Source organism: Sceloporus occidentalis, unplaced genomic scaffold, assembly GCF_023333645.1.
Source record: "Sceloporus occidentalis isolate IW3139 unplaced genomic scaffold, rSceOcc1.0.p SCAF_2, whole genome shotgun sequence".
Lineage (NCBI taxonomy): Eukaryota > Metazoa > Chordata > Lepidosauria > Squamata > Phrynosomatidae > Sceloporus > Sceloporus occidentalis.
The window spans coordinates 175,971,898-175,994,887 of NW_028316982.1; the positions used below are offsets into that span (position 1 = coordinate 175,971,898).

At 39.8% G+C, this 22,990-nt stretch overlaps 1 protein-coding gene across 2 annotated transcripts in view; it reads right to left on the reverse strand.

The window, feature by feature from the left end:
• The window catches only part of PRKX (protein kinase cAMP-dependent X-linked catalytic subunit), a 68,129-nt gene that overhangs the window by 28,897 nt on the left and 16,242 nt on the right, over positions 1 to 22,990 (reverse strand). The window lies entirely within an intron of this gene.

A 22,990-nucleotide genomic window follows, 5' to 3' on the forward strand; every position in this document is an offset into this window, starting at 1 on the left:
ATTCTCTTGGCAAGATTTGTTCAGAGGGGGGTTGCCTTTGCTTCTGATTTCCACCGAGGCTGACAAAGTGTGCCTTGTCATCATCCAGTGGATTTCCATGGCCTAGCAGGAATTTGAACCCTGATCTCTAGAGTTGTAGTCCAATGATCAAACCACTACACTAATCTAGCTGACTTAGTTTTAAAAAAGCCTCACAGCCATAACTGCTGACAAAGTTTTTTTTCACTATTGATTTGGGGTTTAAACACTTAAGCAATCAACAAGTGTCCATTTGTCTGTTTACTTAATTTTTGAACCACAATAAATATACTTGGCACTTTCACGGTGTTTAATATCTTGTGTGCATCAAATTATACAGTCAGCCCTCCTAGCCACTTATTTTTTATCTATGGATTCAAGCATCCATGGCTTGGAAATATTAAAAAAAAGTATAAATTCCAAATAGCGAAGCTTGATTTTCCATTTTATATAAGTGATATCATTTTGATATGCCATTTTATTTAATGGGACTTGAGCATTCATGGCTTTTGTTATCCACAGAGGATCCTGGAACCAAACACCAGCAGATAACGACCCACTGTACATCCAGGCTGTAATACTGCAAAATGAGAAGAAGCTGAAGGACAGTGAATACTGGCATAGTAAACTAAGAGATAGGATTGCTCCACTGTGAATGAAATTACGTGCTTCAGATGTTCACAATTCCTAGAATTTAGTTGTTCAAATGAATGCTTGTGTAGATGAGCTACATAATAATCTACATAATAACTGTGCAGTAAAACTTTTCATTTTTCATACAGTTGAAAGAATCAATGTCCTTTTACAGTCACTTTGTTCAGATAAAAAAATAAAGAGATAGAGAAAAGAAAATTGTCAAAATCCATTGCAGGATAAACACCAATATTAAGCCAATTTAAAAATGCTGTTCAAGCTTCCAGGTTCTTCAGAATATTTTGCCTGGTAAGACAGTAAAGAAAAAAAAATGTAATAGGGGGGAGCTCCCTCTACTTTTCCTCTTAAAACTGCAACTAGATGCAGACTCTAATGGAAACTCCTATTAATACCAAATGGTGAGGCCATTACTCCTTACGGATGGGAGAAGAATGGGATAAACATGTGGGGATGTGATAATTCCTCCCTCCCCCCTCGATTGTGCAAATACCACAGGCTAAGGACGGAAGCAATCTGCTTGCTCCTCCATGTAATAATCTCCTATGACTTGGGTTTGTTGTTATTATGCGTCTTTAAGTAGTTTCAGACTGATGGCAACTCTAAGGCAATCCTGTCAAGGGATTTCTTGGCAAGATTTGTTCAGAGCGGCTTTGCCTTTGCCATCTTCAGATGATGAGAAAGTGTGACTTGCCCAGGGTCACCCAGTGGGTTTCATGCCTGAGTGGGGATTCAAAACTGGATCTCCAAAGTCATAGCCCAATGCTGAAATCACTACACCACAGTGGCTCATAACTTGAATCACCATCACTTTTTTCCTTCCTGTGTCCTTTTTGTTTTGTTTACCTGACGAAAACTGCAAGGAGTACTCAGACCCTGAGTTTCCTTAATAAAGACATTGCCTTAATACAAAGAGAGACTTTGTGCACACACATTCACACAACTTCCTCCTCCTTTGTTGTTGTTGACTGCAGTGGTGAAAAGCAGTTTTAGAAGTCTGATTAATTTGCAGTTTCATATCTTTTAAAATCATTTCAAAATTCCAGATTTTATAGCACTGTTTTATAGCACACAGGTCTAAAACACTTCTCTCCTCTCCCTCTTCAGCTCTTTAATAATTGCTATCCTGAAGAAAGTTAACTGATTTTGTACCCACGTCATACCCACCTTTTTGAACAATTATTTAATGATGTCACTGGGACTGCCAGAGTGAAAACTTGAGATAGTGACTGAACCTTTAATGGCTAGGTAAAAGGGGAAATTTCATCAGTGTTGCTTGTTATCCTGGTTTCATGACAAGCAATGCCTTTCAAAATTCTCACTTCTGCATAACCAATAAAAATACAGGCACTGTATCCAGTTTTCAATCTGGCAACCCTAAATGTCCTTATTTTATGGTAGTCATGTCTTAATAAAAACGAGTACGATTTTTTTGGTGGGAAAAAAGAGAAAAGGTGTCTACAGAGTGTCTAACATTAAGGGCAATGATGTATGTTAAGAATGTATAATACAGACTTGGAGCAAAGCAGTCAAGATTTAATAAATGTTAAGAGAGCCAGAATGGCGTAATGGTTTGAGTGTTGGACTATGGCTCTGGAGATCAAAGGTTCAAAAGCCTGCTTGAACATAAAAATTCCCTGGGTAACCTTGGACAGGTGATACACTCTTAGACTCAGAGGACAGCAATGGCAAATCCCCTCTGAAGAAACTTGCCAAGAAAACCCTATGATAGGGTTACCATAAGTCAAAAATGACTTGGTGGCACACAACAACAAACAACAATTGAAAGAATTCAGAGTCCCTCTCACAAAGGGAAAAGTTTCCTAACTGTGACAAGTGCAGGGACCAAAACATACAAATGACAAAATAATGGAAGCATAAAGTAATGGATGTCCAAAACATTACTTTTCTAGAATTTCAATTATATACAACTCAATTACATACAAATCTTAGTATGCATATTTAACCACCACCACCACCACCACCCCCCACACACACTGACAATTTATGTTTATAATTTGCTTTCCTCCAAGCAAAGCACCTGTTAGGTTTGGTGCCCAAAAAGATGCTAAGTGAATATAAGATTATTTACCATTTGTTATATTCCAAGAGGGAAATCAGGACCACCTTTGAAGCTGTGGTTAGGGAAGTCAGGGACTGGTGTAAAGCTAGTGAAATGTGACATCATGTTTCTGCTGTTGCCAGTCTATCATGGTGATTTTGAATTGTGGCCTTCTCTTCTGAAGGCAGTTCTACCTGGATTGGGCCCTACATTTAAGGTGCTCCTTGTTGTGTGCAACCTTTGAATAGCAAATGTTCCTTGTATAGGCTCTCATGTTTAAAATGTAAACTGGGGGGGGGGGTCCATTATTTGTTTGAATTCCTGTTTAGTGGTGAGTTTGGTACAGATTTTTGTGCCTTTTTGTTCAATGGGTTTGGCTTACTGCAGGAATTATGGTATTTGTTCTTTTACATCAGGAGAAGACAGAGGGCCCTGCCCACCTATTGTTTTTTTCTGGGAATTGAAAGTGACCTCATCAACTAGTTGTGCAGATTGCCCTAAGAGAAAGTTCAGGACATGACAGCCAGAGTGGCTGACTTTCATAAACTTAGGAAAGCTACACTTAAGGAATTTCAGGAATTAACTGGCCATTTAAATTTTGTCTGTAGGCTTGTGGCAGCAGGTAGGGTGTTCCTTATGCATTTCCATGATGCTACTTGTAGAATTAGCAAGCCACATCACAAGATTATGATCACTCAGGGAGTTTGCCAAATGTGGCAAGACCTCCTGTCTGAATTCAATGGTATCTTGTTTTGGAGAGAGAAGAAGCAGCTTAGGGATGCCTTGCAGGTCTTCTGCCCACAAGTGCCCAGTGACATGGGTGATGGTTGATTTGACTTTTTAAGAACTGCAGCTAACTGTGGCTATGAAAGAATTAGAAAAGATTCTAAAATGCAAAGATATACAACTAAAAACAAGAGTCAGAATCTTACAAGCCATTGTTTTCCCTAGTACCATGTATGGTTGTGGGAGCTGGACAGTTAAGAAAGAAGATAGGAGGAAAATCAATTCATTTGAGATATGGTGCTGGAGGAGAATGTTTTGGATACCCTGGACAGCCAAAAAAAAAAAAGACAAACAAATGGGTCCCAGATCAGATCAAGCCAGAAATCTCCCTAGAAGCCAAGATGACAAAACTGAGGCTGTTGTACTTCAGACACATTGGAGATTATCACACGGGAAGGCTTCTGTCCTCACTTGATTAAGTTGAATTTAAAGCATCCAAATATCGCAAGCAGGGTTCACACCCCCATGCTTTTCTCCTATCCCTCTCCTGTCAGTAAATCACAATTGCCAGCCTCCCCCTGTGATAACCTCCTTACCAGCACAGTTGTCCAGTTAGTAAAGTCATGGTGCCAGTCTACTTGGCTAACCCCTCTCTTGCTTGCCAACCTCCATTTGCCCCAGGAGCGAATGAGCTCTTTTCATCTCTGGAACTGTAACACACAGAGCATTTATTCTATTCAGGTCCAGTATTTCCATTAGTTTGGCCTTCCCTGTTCCAATGTAACACATTTGATTTTCTTAGTCCTTATGATCAAAGAATCTTTGAATGATTGTTGATTTCCCCTTGTAAAATAAACTAATTAGAAACCTGCCTCTGGAATTCCTCATGTCTCTGGACTTGGTATACATAGGGACTACATCTCATGGCTCTGTAACCAAGCCACTACCATAGAGCTAATTCATAATTCCCAAACATACATTGGTACTTGAGTACCAAGTATACAATCCAGGTTACAACATCATGAGCACTACTTGCTGGAAAAAAAACTACATCCCATGGCACAGTAACCAAGCCACTACCATAGAGCTAATTCACAATTCCCAAACATACATTGGTACTTGAGTACCAAGTATACAATCCAGGTTACAACATCATGAGGTGGCACTACTTGCTGGAAAAAACAAGAATACTAGGAAAGGTGGAGGGAAGGATGCATGCTAGATGGTTGGACTGTATTAAGCAGGTCACGAGTATGAGTTTGCAGGAAATATGCAGAGCAGTGGAGGACAGGGGGTCTTGAAGATGCCTCTTCCATGGTGATTTTGAGCTGTGGCCTTCTCTTCTGAAGGCAGGGTTGCCATGGGTTGAGACTGACTCAAGGGTAGTTAACAATAACAACAACAACAAATAATAATACACATAAATAAATACTTTTTTTAAAAAAAGTATAATACCTATTCAACCACCAATGTTTGTGTGTTGTGTGTGTGTGTGTGTGTGTGTGTGTATATATGGCTTGGGTCCGAGTTACTTGAGGGAACGCCTCTCCCCATATAGTCCACCCCACACTCTCAGAACATCAGGAAAAAATGTATTAGTACACCCTAAGGTGAGACTAGCAGCAACTCACCAGAGGGCATTTTCATCGGCTGCACCAATGTACTGTCGGTTTTTATTGATTATTACCGATGGATATGTTGTGATGGTTGCTTTTTAAGATGTGAAATTTTTAAATGATTCTGTGAACCGCTTTGATCATCTCGGAAGAGCGGTATATAAATAAAGCATAATATATATATATATATATATATATATATATATATATGCATGCTAAACTAAGGCCTTTTATACATTGTGCTGTAAGGAACTGGCAAAACCACCTCTGAATATTCCTTGTCTAAGAAAACTTTATAAAGTGCACGGGTTCACCATAAGTTGGCAGATGACTTGAAAATACACACACACACACACACACACTAATGCCAATCCTGCATTTTTTATTCTGAGAGCAGCAAATTACTATACCATAGTTTACACCAATGATTCCAAAACTTTGGTCTTCCAGGTGTTTTGGACTTCAACTCCCAGAAACGCCAGCCAGCTTGTCCAGCAGTCAGGAATTCTAGAAGCTGTAGTCCAAAACACCTGGAAGACCAAAGTTTGGGAAACACTGGTTTATGCTATTAAGAAGATTGACGACTTTATACCTTCCCCAGTTCAAACTACTACTTAATACATACACATTGTTAAGACCTTTACTGCTATTGTTCAAAAGTGCAACAGCAAAAACAAAATTTAAGCTAGTCATTATAATCATTTTAAGCACACTAAAATCACATTTGCTAAAAACAGGTAGCTCAAATTAATAAAGATAGAAGTTGAGGGCAGAAGCTTCCCTAGGGCAAATATGTCAAAGTTAAAAAGGCACACTCATCCACTCCACCCAAACATTAATTCTTAGGAATACAGAGTAATTACTTAAGCATAGCTTTGCGTTGAGTATAAAAACAGATATGTGTATGTAAGAGTGCACAAACAACACTGATACAGACTGAACACTCATGGCATTTTCAGTGCTTAGCAGAAAGCTCCAATTTATAAATTCAAATCCAAAACACTGATTTAAAGCTGTTCCATTTGGCAATTAAGCTAAAATTCTATAGAACTTTGATCAGCCTACCCACACTTCACACTAGATTTGTTGCATTTAAATACAGGATTAAAATCTTTGCCTCATTTCACAGCTACACTTTAAAATATGATGTCAATAATGTAAAATGCACATCAATAAAACAGTTGTCCAGGCATTAAAGCAAACAACTGAACTTGATGAAGACAGTTGTTCAGTGTCTGTAGTCTATTACAGTGTATTTCCCTCTATGGAGGGCTTCCTAAAGGAGTATTTTAACTCACTTATCAAAAAGCAAACAGAATAAAACATAGCCAAAGTCATAAAATGATCAAAAGCCTTCTAAATGCAAATTGATTTAACAGCAGTTGCTTATCATACCCCCTTTTTTAGTTTCAACTATGTTATCTCACCACCCTGGGAAATGTAACATGTGATGAAATCTCTTAATGCTGTTGTAATGTTGTGTGAACAGGCCAGTAAAAACTATGTTTTTATGGGGGGCTTGCAACACAACACTAATTTTGTCAACATTGTGATCTGTGCAATTCTGAGTCATGCTGTAGTTCATCTTTTAATAATACAGTTCTCCTGGCAAGTTTTAAAACATGAGCTTTTAAGTGAACAAAGTCCCTGACCAAACTGGATGATATGATTTAACAGATATATGAATGGATGCTCACAAGTTGCTGCATTTCATTGTTTACAATTATTTGCAAAAATTAAAGGCCACTAATACAGGTGTTTTCACAAAATACAAGATGTTCAGACTTTAGGGTTTGGGAAACCTTCAGGCAAGAGACATAGGCAGAGATTCTGAATCAACACACATTTCTATGTGGATTTTATTTATTTATTTATTTATTTACTTACTTATTTTGTATCCTGCTTTTCTTCCAAGATGATGATGATGATGATGATATTTATTTGTATCCCACCTCTCCCTCTATTGGATCGATGAGATTCAAGGCAAGATATAGCTATGCCTCTGAATGCCACCCTCCAAACTGCCTTTTAAGCCAAACAGTACCCCCAATTGTGGCTACTCCTGTGGTCCTGGACAATGGGGAGAATAAATGGGACATCCAGCTGCAAGAAAAGAGCTGGACACCTCTCTGCTCTTCTCCTTGCTCTCTCAAAACATAGAAATGGCTGTGTTTGGGGAGGGGGTGATCTCCTCAAAAGGCAGATATTGGGGGGGGGGGGTTCCAAATTACTCTGCAACCCTAAAAGTGAATTGCAGTGGCATGAACCAGACTTATATCACCATCCAAAAGAGGATGCCAGCTCTTTTTAAAATCATTTTATCTTGAAAAAGGCAGCATGCCTCAAACAAGAATTCTCTCATATCAAATACAGACTGTGCTGGTACTGCAAGCAAACTGAAAAGAGCACCCTGCTGCATTTATTTCCTAGGAACTCAGTAGAGCCAGACTTTACTAGGTTCCAGAACAGGCTACACTGTGTGTGACAAGTCCCAAGTCATGGATTTAAATATTTCTTTTGCATATGCTACTTATTTATATTACTTCTCCCAATGCCATTTCTTTTGCAAATGATGAATACTGATAGACTTGCCCCCAAGTAAGGCTCTTCTCATAAATAAAAGTGGTTTGCTATTTACAGGTCTCTAGAATCAGTTTGAAAGGTTATTCTACAGATGTGGCACACATCTGATACTTTCTATGCTCTAGGGAAAAATGGAGAAGCAAACAAGAATGCATCACTGTTCCAAGAAGCTTTCTCCCCAACAAGAGACACTAAACAAGACCATCCCGTTGGAAAACGGGAGTTAAACTAGATTTAAACCACCACCCCCCACAAATGCCCCAAATTTATGAGATAACGTCACTGTTGAAGTGAAATGATGTGAAGTTAATGTGAATGCCAAGTAGAGAATAACGGCAGCTTTTTACTTTTAGGTAGTTCCAAAAGTAAAAAGCTGCCATTTTTCTCTGCTTTGCGTTCAGATTAACTTCACATTATTTCACTTTGACAGTCCCCTAGTGTGATAAACTACCCAAATTTGCAAGTTGTTTTTTTTTTTTTTAAATCGAATCTAATTTAACTCCCGTTTTCCAGTGGGATCTCGCTAGTGTGATAAACTCCATAGTCTTGAAAACCAACTAATTATTGTTACACCAGCTATAGAAAAATCCTTGTGTCTGAGCCCATATTAACATAGAAAAGCATGTAATAAGCAAGTTCTTTTATAGAGATCTCAGTTTTCTCTTGATAAATTCAGTCAATTACACTTCCTTATCTTCCTCCGAGGAAAATGCATCAACGAAGTTATTAAATATGCCAACAGCAAAGTTGCCATTCTAATAATAAACAAGCAGACAATAGTCACTCAGACACCTTTCATAACTTGAGGTTTTAATTATATGGTTGTAAATGCATCAAAAGCATTAATTACATTTTTGTGTTTGCAGAAAATGCTGCACTGAACATGATTAAAACATACCACAACAACTTAAGGTAAGTGGGGAGCATTGGTACTCATCAGAACATGGAAGACAGTAACTTAGTAAGCATTTCTGTACCTATTCTTTACCATCTTTTTCTGTTCCAGAGCCTCAAAATCTAGTCTTCAGGATATTTGCAGAACTCAGTACTATGCTTATGTAGCTAGTCCTACATAAGAGTCATGACTTGCAAGCTACCCAAACAACTTTATGCTAAACGGTACCATAGAAATGGCATCAAACTAAACAAACAATCCATCACTTTCTGAACAACTTCAACAAGTTTCCATACCAAAGATTCTGGCACCTGATTTTGGAAGAGCCTGCTTTGAAAGGTTTCCTGTTTGTAAAATAACCTGCTTATTAAAGCATTCATTTCTATTTGACAAGATCATTATGCTTATGACTGCCTTATTGCTAATTTTTTCTCTCTAAATTGTACTTTTTTTCTTGGCTAGTATTGCAACACATATGCCAAATGTTTCCATCCCACTCACAATATTACAATAATCAGATGTTCCTGTTAAAGAAAAGTATGGGTTCTTGTTAACTGATTTGTTTTATTGGATCTTGTGGAAACAGTTTCTTGTTATTCCTTTTTTGTCATCCGCTTCTATTTCTATGCTCTGACTGTTATAGCAGTTCTTGTTGTCTTGGCACACAAGTCATTCAACAGTTGCATTCAGGGTCTTGACTCTATTGTTGACACCTTCCTTTTGACACCTCATTTTTCCTTAACTGCTTGAAGGGTTTCATCTGTCATCTACTGAGGCTTATTGTATATACTCATGTATAAGTCTAGAAATTTTAGTTAAAAATTTCACCCCAAAAACCTGAATCGACTTATCCATGAGTCAATTCAAGAATTGTACTATAACTTCAATAAAAAAAGGAACCATCCCTTGGTGAAAGGCAAGAGTGCAATTTGTCATTGGAAGCACCAATCCCCTCTATTCCATCAACCATCTAATCTTTAGCATAAACATAAATAGTTATTCCTGCAGGAATTTTGTAATTTCTTTGGCATTGTTTTCCTTTGCTTCATCCTTTAGATCCTTTGCTATATGCCTCTAACTTTTGCTCTCAACTTGTCCACAGGTCATAACAAAATTCATAATTTTGGCCCCAAAACCTGCCTTTGACTTATACATGAGGTCGACTTAATAGTCGAGTATATACGGTATCTTTCATTTTGGCTGCAGATTGTATATTTGTGCATTCCACCCTGACAATGTCCCTAGCTTCAGTCCAGAGTTCTTCTGGCTCCAGGTCAATTCGGCTTAATAGTGCAAATCCACTGTTTAAATTATTTATAAATTCTACAGGGATGTTCTTCAGATCCCTTTTTGCATGATAGTCGGTTTAGCTTTACTCTAATTTTTATATTAGCAGTTGATGATCTGTGCCACAGTCTGCTCCTGGTTTTGTTTTTGCAGATGGGATGGAGTTTCTCCATCTTCTTGCTTCCAATTAGTTAGTCTACTTCATTTCTACACTGGATATCCTGTATACAGTTCATATAGTCATCTCCTGAAGAATGTGTTTGTGATGGACAAATTCATGGCCTTACAAAATTCAGTCTCCTTTCTCTCCTGCTTCATTTCTTGATAGGTTCAATTTTCCTGTCTTTGATTCTGCTGTTTCCTATTTTTGCTTTACAATCGCCTAGGATTAGCAAGAACTCTTATTGTGGTTTGTGATCAATCTCCTCCTGGACTACATCCTACTAATTCTTCCTGTTTTGCTTCTGTAGCTGGAGCATAAATTTCCCTTTTGCTTATGTAGTTGAATCATGGTTATACTGATATGTCTTCCCTAAAGTCTTACTGATATTATTCAGTTACACTTTGCATTATATCCTTTGATTGCTTTTGCTAAATCTCTCCTCACTATTAATGCCACCCCATTTCATATTAGTTCTTAATTTTGTGAATAAAACATTGTATAATTTTCTGACTCAAAATGTCCCATTCCTGTCCACTTTAGCTCATTCTCCCCAAGTACTGCAATCTTTTATATTCCATTTTACTATGTCTGGTTTCCCCGATGCATGTTCCTCATACTTCATGTACCTATAACTTATTCCTCAGCAAAAGCTTGTCTGCTTGTCTGACATGGGAGAACTTACCAGCAGTGCTGCTGTTGTTAGCATAACCTCTTGCCTCAAAGGAGCACACAATCCTATCATCATGGAAAAGTAGTTCCACTGGTGGGAGGGAACCCAATTTGCACACATAATTATGTATTTTGTACTATATATATAGTTGAAGCAAATTCCTGCTAAGCCATGTCCTAACTACTGGTGAGCTTAAATCAGGTTTTTTCAACCAGGATTCTGCGGCGCTATTATACTCTACGGAGCATATTGTATAGTGCTATACTTGGGCACAATATCAGAGTCTTACATTCCTAGATGCATGCTGAACTAGTCTCCCCCCCTTCTGTACATGCAGTTCTCAGTTTTCAGTCAGCAGAGATTCAAATAAAAAAGTACTGTATTTTCTGGCGTATAAGACTACTCTTATCATAGCTGAAACACCATAGATGCATGACTAGCAAGAATGCTTACATGACAGTGCTCAGAAAATAGCTTTCCACAATAGGTAGATTATACTCACTGAACAAATGGAACTTACCACATTCCCAATGATTTAATGGGTCAACACTAATTGGCACTAACAATTGGATTTAGACAAATGTGTTCATGCTTTATATCCAGAACTTGCATTCATATTAGCAAACATTTGCTCTAAAAATGGAAAGATTCACCATTTGGCAAAGTAAGTTTGACTGACCATGGACATGTTAAACTAATTGAAAATTAGTAGTTCAATTTGTCAAGAAAGAGGAAAACATGTAGTCTAAAAGTCTTGGGAATCACTTTATAGAGACACAGATATAATAGAAATGCTACTTTGTATAAAACCATCAAGCAATTAAGGTGATTTGGTTTTCAACATGCCTTTGAAAAATATGGTTAATTTGCATTATAAGTATTGAAACAGACACTGAGGGCTGAAACAGATGACCCTGAAGGAGCGGCTTAATGCCACCCCTTTAAACACCATGTTGGGGTAACGGCAACCGCATGCCACGCCCCTAACCCAGCTTTTTGCTGGTACAAAAAGGAGCAGCAAAATGCTGCTCCTTTTTGAGCCACCAAAAAGCCATCTTTTCTGCCACTGCAGCAGCCTCGCGGCACTCTTGTGGCATGCGGCATATAAACACCATGCCACCAGAGTGCCACAAAGCTGCCCACCAAATGGGAGGGGTGGGTGGCATGACACCGGCTTGGGGGTGGCATGAGAGCATGCAGTGTCTAAATGTTGCACTCTGACATTGTCCCCAAGCCAGTGCAAAGGGGTGGTCTGTTTCACCCCTAAAATATCTTTGAAAAGTGTAATTGCCTGATAACATAATTACCATTATTTTTTCTACTTTCTTATAAATGTGTTTGCTTAATTGATGAAAGCCTCTTGTGTGTACACTGTGGCAGAAATTAATGTGAAAAAACTATTTTGAAATGATTGTCATAAGGGTGAAACAGACTGCCCCAAAGGGGTGGCTTTAAGCCACCCCTTCCAAAGCCGGATTGGGGCTGTGGCAACCACCCACTGTGGCCCCATTCTACCATTTTGCCAGCCAAGAAATGAGCAGCAAAGAGCTGCACTGGAAACTGGCTTTAAGGTGTTCCAGCGCCATATAAATACTGTGCCACCAGACTGCCTGTAAGCTGCCCCCTGTATAAACAGTGGGGTGGCTTCCGGGCGGCTTGTGAGAGTGTGGCGTGTAAATGCCATGCTTCCAAGCCACCCAGAAGGTGGCACAAAAGGACCGTCTGTTTCATCCCACAGTCACTTAAAAATAGCTACTCTGTAGTCTACTAGCTTTTTTTGTGGGGGGGGGGGGGTTACGTGTATTATAAGGAGAAGAGGCTGCTGTTATTTAAAGAGAAAGTTGAAATCTTGTTTTCAGTTCTCAGATTAAAAAATTAAGTGCTGTTGTTTCCCAGGCTACAAAACACAGACATCAGCTAACTAGCAGCCTCTGAGGGGCAACTTATACAGGAGACAAGGAGCTCTGTTATTGTCATTTTTAAAAAGGAGGGGGTAGAGGACAGGGCACACCAGTGGCACAATTTTAAAAAACAGAACAAAAAACCCTCCACAGGCCCACTGCAGGAAACAGATAAGCAACTCCAAGCTCAAATCCCACTGACATTAACCAATGAATATTTGGTGGGGGTCTCTTTTGTTTAGCTCAACACTAAGAAGGAAGGAACCTATCACAACACAAGAATCTTGCATGTGGATCAGAGAAACCAATTTCAACCAATGTAAAGTGTTCAGAGATTATAACCACTATGCTCATTTATTGAGATTTTCATTTAGTTTGGGCTTTTTAAAGAATTTATCAGACTCACATTTTTTCATAGGTTCACGAACAAACAAGAAATGTAAAGATATGTTATTCTGGAAGAGACTCAAAATTAGTGAAAAAATATTGTCATTTCTATAGCTTTTTGTGGGTTTTTCAGGCTATGAGGCCATGTTCTAGAAGAGTTGATTCCTGAAATATTGTCATTTCATTGTTCCTTATTACCTTATTTCATACCAACTAAACTGCCAAAAATTGCTCTGAAGACAAATCTAATTCATCCCAAGAAAGGCAAGTAGATAGCAAAACTTATTCAGTTCTAATTATAATTCCTGGACAATTGATTCCAAAACAAATTATTTTTATAAGTCAACACTACTCCACAATTAACACAATTAACTCATCATTATCACACACCCAGTCACACAGCATGATGAGATGTCTTATTTGAATGACATCACAGTGATATCATTGAAATATTTTCACCTAGATCATACCAAAACATGGTATGTAGCAGTTTCAAACAAACAAAAAGGAATGAAAAATCAGCTCAACATTCAACAAATGAGAAAGCAAGGTTTAGGTTAGCGAATCACCTGAAATGTATTGAGAAACATGTTTAACAGTGTTCTTTAGAGACCCACAAACATAGTTGTCAGATCATTAGTGACATTCATGAATTAGGTTCTGACATTCCTCATAAGGCTTTGTTTCTAGGCCTTTGATCATTTTGGTCTCCTTTCTCTTGATTCTTCCTGAAAGTGGTACCCTAAACTGGTGAGATCTGACCAAAACAGATCAAAGCATTTTTCTGTCTACCACATGCAGTGATACACTGGACATTTTTGTAAGGTAGTCTCAAACACTCAAATTATCCAGTCGGTCCAAGACATTGTAGACAAAGGAAATGAATTGCACAAGCATACAAGAAAATGGACAGAGATACACTCCATTAAGTGTAGACTGCCTAACAATTTTGTGCATCTAATCTTGCTACTCAGCCTGGTTTCTCATGGCATCTGGTTTTCAGGTCCCTAAAACTGCCATGTTTTGAGAATTCTGTCAATTACTAATTTCCTTGAAATGTATAGTTATGGCTATAAATTATTTGTAATTATAAATTTTGCATAAAATCCACCATTTTTGTGCAGAAAGCTTTGTGGAACACATTGGAATATACAAATACCAGGTAAGAACTGTACAGAAAATATAAATTTTCCTGTAGCAAGAATATTAATTTTCCCTGCAGCAAGTGGGAAACTACAGAAATTATTTGTCCTCACTTGTGAGGATGAAATAGTCAAATATTTGTCTCTAGACTAGACTATATACATCGGCTTAACTCTGGAACATACCTAGGGATAAGTTTCATCTGACGTACAGATGTTATCACCTTAAAAGAACCAGAAATCACCTATATGATGCATTGTGATTATGCATACTTATAACACCCTACCATGTTTAAGATATGGTATTTTATCTTTTCTTTTGCTCTTTTCATTTATTTGGCTTTCCTTTTTATGGTATCATTTATGAGTAAGTGCTTGAGAGCCAGTGTGGTGTAGTAGTTTGAGCATTCGACTATGAGTTCAAATACCCCTCAGCTATGGAAACCCACTGGATGACCTTGGACAAGTCACACTGCTTCAGCCTCAGAGCATTGCAATGACAAACTCCGTCTGATAAAACTTGCCAAGAAAACTCCATTATATGCTCACCTTAGGGTCACCATAGGTTGGGAAAGACCTGAAGGCACAACAACAATCTTGTAATATCTGCACATCGCGATCATTCCTATGTATCTCTATTTTCACTTTAAAGGATCTGAAAACAGTAATTTGCTATGAAATGGCAAGGCAGTAATATATAATAAATAAATAATAATAAAATTTTTATTTATATACCGCCCTTCCATCAGATCAGGGCGGTTTACAGCAATTAAAATACAATAAACAATAAACATTAAAATCATACAATAAATACATGAAACATAAAAACAAAAGGCCCCAGGTTAGCCAGTCCCATTGCCAGTGCGGCGGAAGGAGGCCTATAGGACCTTATTCAGGGAATGCAATCCCAAACAGGAAGGTCTTTAATATAGGTTTTTCTACCGTAGTCTTTTTAAAATAATATATGTAAATATTACTGGTTTGTTGGAAGAAGACATCAACATCCCCCAAGATAAGCCTTTAAAAAAAAAAACCTAGAGAAACAACATTCTTTTCTTTTGTTCATCCTCTACACTTACAAGTGCTAGGGAGAATATATTTATCTAATGTTGCTGGCTTCCATCATACACAATTGATAAGATTCTTGCCTTCACTTCTACGTCATTTTGTGATGTAGCAAGTAGTAGGGCATAAATTCTCTGGTTTCTTTCTTCATCTCTAGAATAACAACATTTGTCTCCTTCTTTGGAGGTCTTTAAACAGAGGCTGGATGGTGATCTGTCACAGATGCTTTGATTGTGAGTTCCTGCACGGCAGGAGATTGGACTGGGTGGCCCTTGTGGTCTCTTCTATGATCTTGACTTTTATTTTTTTAAAACTTGCAACAAAAGCTGAACGGAAGAACAGCATTCTTACTAGCTAACTATTCATATAAAAGCTTAAAGTCACACTGACTTTATCATTTAATCTGGAAACTACTCTTCACAGCAGCTACTGAGTTCTGCAGTTCCCTCTGCACCAAAAAGGACTCAAATTTCGCAGTCTTGATTCTGTTTTGATGGTAGAAGTGAAAATGCTTGGCTTGATTCTACTGAGGGTAGAAGTAAAAAGAGATTCCTGTTTTTTCCTTCATTACTGCAAAGCACATTTCTCACCACCAGCAGTCTATATTCTGTGAAGCAAGACATACCACATCTTCCATGTCTAGATCTAATAAGGATATCGTTAGTTTCTAAAGTACTGTACAAATGAAATGATATCGCTGCAACACACTTTGCAGAATTATGTGGAAAAAAGTCTAATTAGTGAATTTCTTTCAGAGCAAAGTAGAATCCTTGAAGTAGATAAGTCAGAAAACTGTTTACAAGTGTTTAAAACTCACTGTTTCGGTTGTGATGATATCAGGTTATCTAATATGGACTGTATCAAATGTGTATTCAGCCACTGGCATATTTACCTATGTGGAATAAGCACTACTATAAGATACAATGGATTTGTTCATCCATTAATACTATTCATGACCAAACAAATGACTTAACATAGTAGATCTGAATATCAACACAGACAGCTTGTCTTATGTATTTTCTTCCCCAGACAAGCACACGGTTTGTACTTTCGATTGTACAATCGAACCTCCCCATACGCGGATTTGCCATACGCGGATTTGAGCATCCGCGGATGGCAAATGGGGAAATTGTCCCCAAGGGTGGCATCCGGCTTCCGCCACCGCGGAAGGGCTGGATACCGGTGCTAGAGGCCAAGAGGCCCCAGCACCGACACCCGCCCCTTCCGCGGAGGCCTGGAGGAGGCCAGGTGTGGGTGCTGGAGGCCTCGCAGGCCTCCGGCGCTGCTGCCCTCCGCGCCTCCTTTTCCCCACCTCCGCGCCTTTTTTTGGGCACGGAGGTGAGGAAGAGGAGGCGCAGAGGGCAGCAGCAGCAGAGGCCTGCGAGGCCTCCAGCACCGACACCTCCTCCAGGCCTCCGCGGCCACGGAAGGGCCAGGTATCAGTGCTGGGGCCTCTTGGCCTCCAGCACCGACACCCGCCCCTTACACAGCGGCGGCGGCCTGGAGGAGGCTGGATGCTGGCACGGGAAGCCTTAAAGGCCTCCGGCGCGGCAGCCCTCCTCCCTCGCCGCCGCTGTGGCAAAGGCCCAGTGGCGGTGCTGTTGGGGGCCAAGAGGCCTCCAGCACCGCCATCGCGCCCTTGCACGGCGGCGGCGAGGAAGCTGAGGCTTGGCCTCCACCGCCACCGCCACCCAGCTTCCCTGCAGCGGCGGCATCGGAGGCCAAGCCGCTCCGAGCAACTTAAGGTAAGGAAGGGAAGGGAAGGGAGGAGGGGAGGGAGGAGAAGGAAATTGTCCCCAATGGGTGCCTCTTCCACCGACGCCACCCAGCTTCCCTGCAGCGGCGGCGGCGGAGGCCAAGCCGCTCCGCCGAGGGAGTTCAGGTAAGTAAGGGGAAGGGAAGGGAGGGAGGGAGGAGGGAAGCGAGGGAGGGGTGGGTGAAGGGACTTTTGTTCCAATGGCGGTGCGCGTGCACACGCACCGCCATTGGGACAAATATGCTTTGAGCATACGCGGATTTTGTTATACGGGGGGGGGGGTCCGGAACGGATCCCCCGTGTATAACAAGGATCCACTGTATACATTAAGTGGAAGCCATATGGAAAGTAGTTTGACTTATTAATGTAATTGTACAAAAGCAGTATAAGCAGGATGTTTAGCAGCAAACACTAGGTAGACTTTGTAGTGGTGTCACTAAAATTACCACCATGCAATTCTACCTACAATTTTTTCTTGCTGAACACAACCATTTATAGAATGCTGCTGAACTGGTTTGGTAGCGTTTAGTATAACATATAGGCAGATAGCAAGATACCAAGCTATTTATGTCTGATGATTTTTAATACAGAGCTTTGTAGATAAAAATCTGATATACCGTCGTCTTTACAGTATAAATCATAGTATAAACAATGTCAAATTCAATGAGACAACTTCGTAGTTGAAGGTCAGAGATATAGAACTTTGCTTATGTCAACAATAGTATGGTATTGCACAGCACATGATCTACTCAAAGTCCATCAGTTATTAAAATAACATGTTTCTTGCAAATGAAACAAACATACTTCAAAGTTATAATCCTGTACAAGAAGTATGCAGATGCAAGTCCTACCACTTTTAATGGAGATTGGACTGCAGTTTAATGCTGGGCAACTGTTATCATAGAGAACAGCTAAACGAATAAGCCCGTCAAACTTGCTTTTTGAACATGTTCTCATTTGGAGCATGTTACCAGGTGAAAAGAATCTGAGCAGTAAGCAATAGAGCTCAAAATTCTAATTGAATTTGAGTGCATAGATCCACAAGCTGCCACAGAAATATGAATTAAAACACGTAATTTGAAGCTGAACACTATGGCCTGTTACAGACTGCCAAAATAAAGCTGCTTTGGGTCTCTTTGGAGGCATGCTATATAAATGATGCATGGGTCCTAAGAGTCCAGAGGTCGTGCCAAAGCCACACTCCATTCCTAAGCACTGGAGTGCAGCTTTGGTGCAGCTTCCGGATTCTTAGGATGCATGCATCATTTAAACAGCATACCTCCAAAGAGACCCGAAGCAGCTTTATTTTGGCAGTCTGTAACAGGCCGAAGACTCTTTACCAGTATAACATACAGCCTAATTTAGTAAATTCACAGCTGATGAAGGAGATCACTACAAAGAGATTGCAGATCAAGAAACTGCCAGAAAGTGCCAAGAGTTCCTGTAGAATTTTTATAGTATAAGATGGGATCATACAAGCTGTTGTATTCCCTATCACCATGTATGGATGAGAGAGTTACACATTTAAGAAAGAAGAAAGGAAGAAGATCAATTCATTTGAGATGTGGTGATGGAGAAGAGTTCTGGGGATTTCGTGACCAGCCAAAAAGATGGGCCATAGAGCAGATCAAGCTAGAAAGTTCCCTGGAAGCCAAGATGACAAAATTTAGCCTGATGTACTTTGGAAAAACCAATAATGCTAGGAAAGGTAGAGGGAAGCAGAAAGAGAGGAAAGCCACATACTAGCTGTATGAACTCTATTAAAAGTATGAGTTTGCAGGAACTGGCAGAGCAGTGGAGTACAGGGGGTCTTGGAGATGTCTCATCAGCAGGGTTCTCATGGGTCACGTTCCAACACAAATGCAGTCAACAAGAACAAAAGATGGGATGTCAAATCATTAATGCACATTTGAAAGGAAAAGTAGGAGATGCTCCATTGTTCCTTTCAGTGCTCTTTATTTTTCACAGGGCTGGGGAGTAGTGGTGGTTTTGGGGTTACTCCTTGTCCTACTCCAGAGTAAGATATTTTTCTTAATGTTACTCCTTCTCATATTATACTCTTATTATACTTTTGTTACTCCTTATTCCTACTCTTACTCCTGTAAAAACCTCTTACTCCTTTACTCTTTACTCCTACTCCCCAGTCCTGATTTTTCACTCACCAATTCCCTTCTAATTGCTTATATCTAATTGCAAGCAGTATGCAAGCTCTCTGACCCTTGACTTAGCAAATTTTGACTGATGACAGAAGGGTGGGATTGTCAAACCAGGATCCATTCAATAACATCAGCCTTAAAACACAATTAATCCGCAGTTCTCATACATCATCTATAATTCCTTCCAATTTCTGTTCCAAGTTCAAAGATATGGTGAAATCGGTTTATAAAATTCTGTGGCACAAAAGGCAGTAAGGATTACTACCCTAGAAAGCCAAATCTTTGCAGAGAACAAGCTCATACAGGATATGTCATCAAATATTAGAACAGTCATTAAATTCATTTATATACATATAGTTATAGTATCACCTTGTAACACAAAGTCCCCAGGTGGCTCACAAAACAGATACAATATAAAAAACAAAACAAAAACTGATTAGAAAGTATAGTATAGCTATTGTTAACAGAGAGTATCACACTGTAGCTGTGTTTGGATGACATGACAAACCAGAGTTTTGGAGATCTGGATTTAGTAGCATAAACTGCCTTGGCTTGTCCTGAATGTAGGTGTGGTTAAAGCACAGGATATCCATGCGTAGTCTGCTTATCATGAACACCAAACTGAAGATTCTGCCTTATCTTTCTTATCTTATCTTTGAAGCCAGAGCCATAAGCAACAGCAAACCCAAGCTAATAAATCTGGCTTGGAGAGAGAAGCCAGACTCCTAGGTTTGGAGTTCATGAGAAGCAAACCATGAATGTCTGTGGTTTTCTTAGCCATTCCTAAGAAACACTCAGAGCCAGTACGGTGTAGTAGTTTCAGCACTGGGTTATGACTCTAGAGACCAGGGCTGGAATCCTGGATCAGCCACGAAACCCACTGGGTGACCTTGGACAAGTCACATGCTCTCAGCTTCAGAGGAAAGCAACTGCAAATCTCCTCTGAACAAATCTTGCCAAGAAAATCCCATGACAGGTTTGCCTTAGGGTCTCCATAAGTCAGAAACAACTTGAAGGCAAACAACAACATCAACAAACACCCAATAGTAGTAACTGGGCAAAGAGCACCAACATGCTACTCATTACTTGTAAGTCTGAGTTTGAGACACTCTTGGCTTATCATGATAATCAACTATGGCCAAGACATCATGAATTATGAAAAGGTTTAAGAGAATAAAATGGTGTTCAGCTGGGACCAAAATATCATAACTGATAGTAAAAGGAAAATTTCCCTGGTAAGTCTGCTTCATAATTATTTTTGTTATTATTATGATGATTTTATTTTATTTATATCCCACCTTTCTCCTGATATGGAGACTCAAGCAGCTCACAAAAAATTTAAAACCATACAAATTAAAAACAATGCAAAAACATTTAAAAAGTTAAAATATAACATTTAAATGAGTAGGATGTTACTACCAAAATGTCTTTCTCTCTAGCCACTGACCCACTTCACTTCCATTAGCTTGCACCCGGAAGACATCTTAAGGGAGAAGGTGCTCTTTCAGTAAACTGATGCCATCTCACTTGCAGCTTTAGTAGGTTAAAACTACCACCTTTGATTTGGTGCAGAAATCGCCAGCCTACCACTGCCCTATTTGCATAAGCTTCTGACAAGCATCTGGCTGGCTGACTACTGAAAGAAGAATCTGAAACTGGACAGAGCTGAGTCTGATGCAGGGTAGAAATTTTCAGCTTTTAGATTACTGGGCTTAATTCTCAAACATTAACTCCAGTCCTGAAACTGCTGAGCATACACATGCAGACTTTATACACAAAATCTGTATTTTTTGTGTTATATGAATATCTTCCATTTTCATTTGTTTTCTTGAAAGGAAGAGCAGAGTTTTGGGTATCTTTCAGAAGTATTACAAGCACTATTTATAGTTTGTTAGAATTGGTACATGAATATTTGATTTTGAGTTGCATTAAAAGTGACTGCAAAAGCCCAAGTATTCCATGGAGCTACCGTGAATATATTTTTCATTCCACCACAACTGTGCTAACATACACAAACAGAGAGAAAGTGAGAGAGCACTTCTCTATAGCTGGCTCATGGATTATTCAGTGTTCATGTGAAAGTACTTGATCCCACCTTTAGTTAGCTTTGTTGTTATATCTAGTTTATACCTATACCTAGGTGTGAGAATTTTGGTGACAGTTACATAAAATTTAATGCCGATTCTGCAATTAAAGATATAGGCCAAGGTTCTACAGGGTCTATGAAAATTATCTTGATATTTTCAATTGTATATAGAATTCAAATAGTAAAGATAATTTTGAACACCCTGTAGATCAACTACTTAAGTATATTTTGGCCCCAAACAGACAGGCTGGAAAGACTGCCATCAGGCTGCATTGGGGGAATGCTGTTTATAAGCCAAGGCTTGCAGATTCTTTTTGTACAATATTGCCAAAATCCGACCATATCTCTCCGCCTCTACTGCCAAGATTCTGACCCATGCCCTAGTGGTCTCACGACTTGATTACTGTAACATCCTCCTGGCTGGGCTTTCTCTTTCTCACCTCCGTCCTTTAATTTCTGTCCAGTATTCAGCTGCACGCATTATCACATCTGCCCACCGCTCTGACCATATCTCTCCTTTGTTGGCATCCCTTCACTGGCTCCCCATCCCTTTCCGCATTCAGTATAAGCTCCTGCTGTCCATTTTTAAAGCCTTCCATGGGCTGGCCCCTCCTTACTTATCAGGCCTTCTTTCTCCTCACCTTCCCACTCGGGCCCTCCGTTCTGGTAGTCAAGGTCAGCTGTCTCAGCCCATGATTTCCTCTGCCCCACCACAGATTCGCCCCTTTTCACTCGCTGCCCCTCACTCCTGGAACCTTCTTCCCCCGCGAGCAAGAGCCATCACTTCTTTAACCAGCTTCAAAAGTTGAAGACCATCCTGTTCAGAGAAGCGTTCCCAGGCATTGCATAATTGTCACTTGCTATTTGATGTTCTTTTGTGTCCTGTTTTATTGAATCATTTCCTGTATAGCTATGTATTTTATACGTATTGTCCTAGTAGAGAGGCAGGCTAGCTCCAACAGGCTTCCCTGGAAGAAGTTTACCCATCCATTAAGAAGCCAAGCCCTCCCTCCAGTCCATCTGCCTTGGTCCAGGCCTCGGAGGTAGAGAAGAATTGCTAGACCTCATCCCCTTCCCCACCACCACTCCCTTCTCCTTTTGTGTCGTGTCTTTTTAGATTGTAAGCCTGAGGGCGGGGAACCATCTAATTAAAAGTGCTGTGTAAATTTACAGCGCTTTATAAATAAAGGTTAATAATAATAATAATAATAATAATAATAATATAAAATGCATGCCCTGAACGTGACCAGAAACTATACTGAGCTTGCCCCAACCCAGAAAAGTGAGGCGAAAAATGAGCGGAAAAAGCCCCTCCTTTTCGGTGGCTGATTCAGGACTGCGGCAACGGCCTGGATCGGGACCGGACATGTGTGGTTGCCACAGTCCTGCAGCAATCAGGCCAGGAACAACCTCTGGCCACTCCTTTTCCCCTGTCTGCTTGAGACTTTAGTTAAGCTATTTCATTAAGTATATTTAACTAAGCTGGGTCCCTGCCCTGACATTTCCACCTCCACCAATGATCTTTGGTGCAACATTCAGAAGAAAGATCCCTTTCACAATTCCTCCTCACACCAAAGACAGCTGCCAGGAGGGAGTAGAGAGATCAATCTGCTGTATCTGGAATCAACAGGAGAACAAACAACCATTGCTCAAAATGGGTTCTGTCAAGTAAGCTAGGACTGGGAAACTATTATGATTCCTACATATTTCTTACACTATTAATTATGTCAGGATTATGAGTATGAATTGGTTACAAATGTGTAACTCTACATTATACATTCATAACCATAATTGTGAATTTCAGCCACAGTCTATCATGAGGGCCA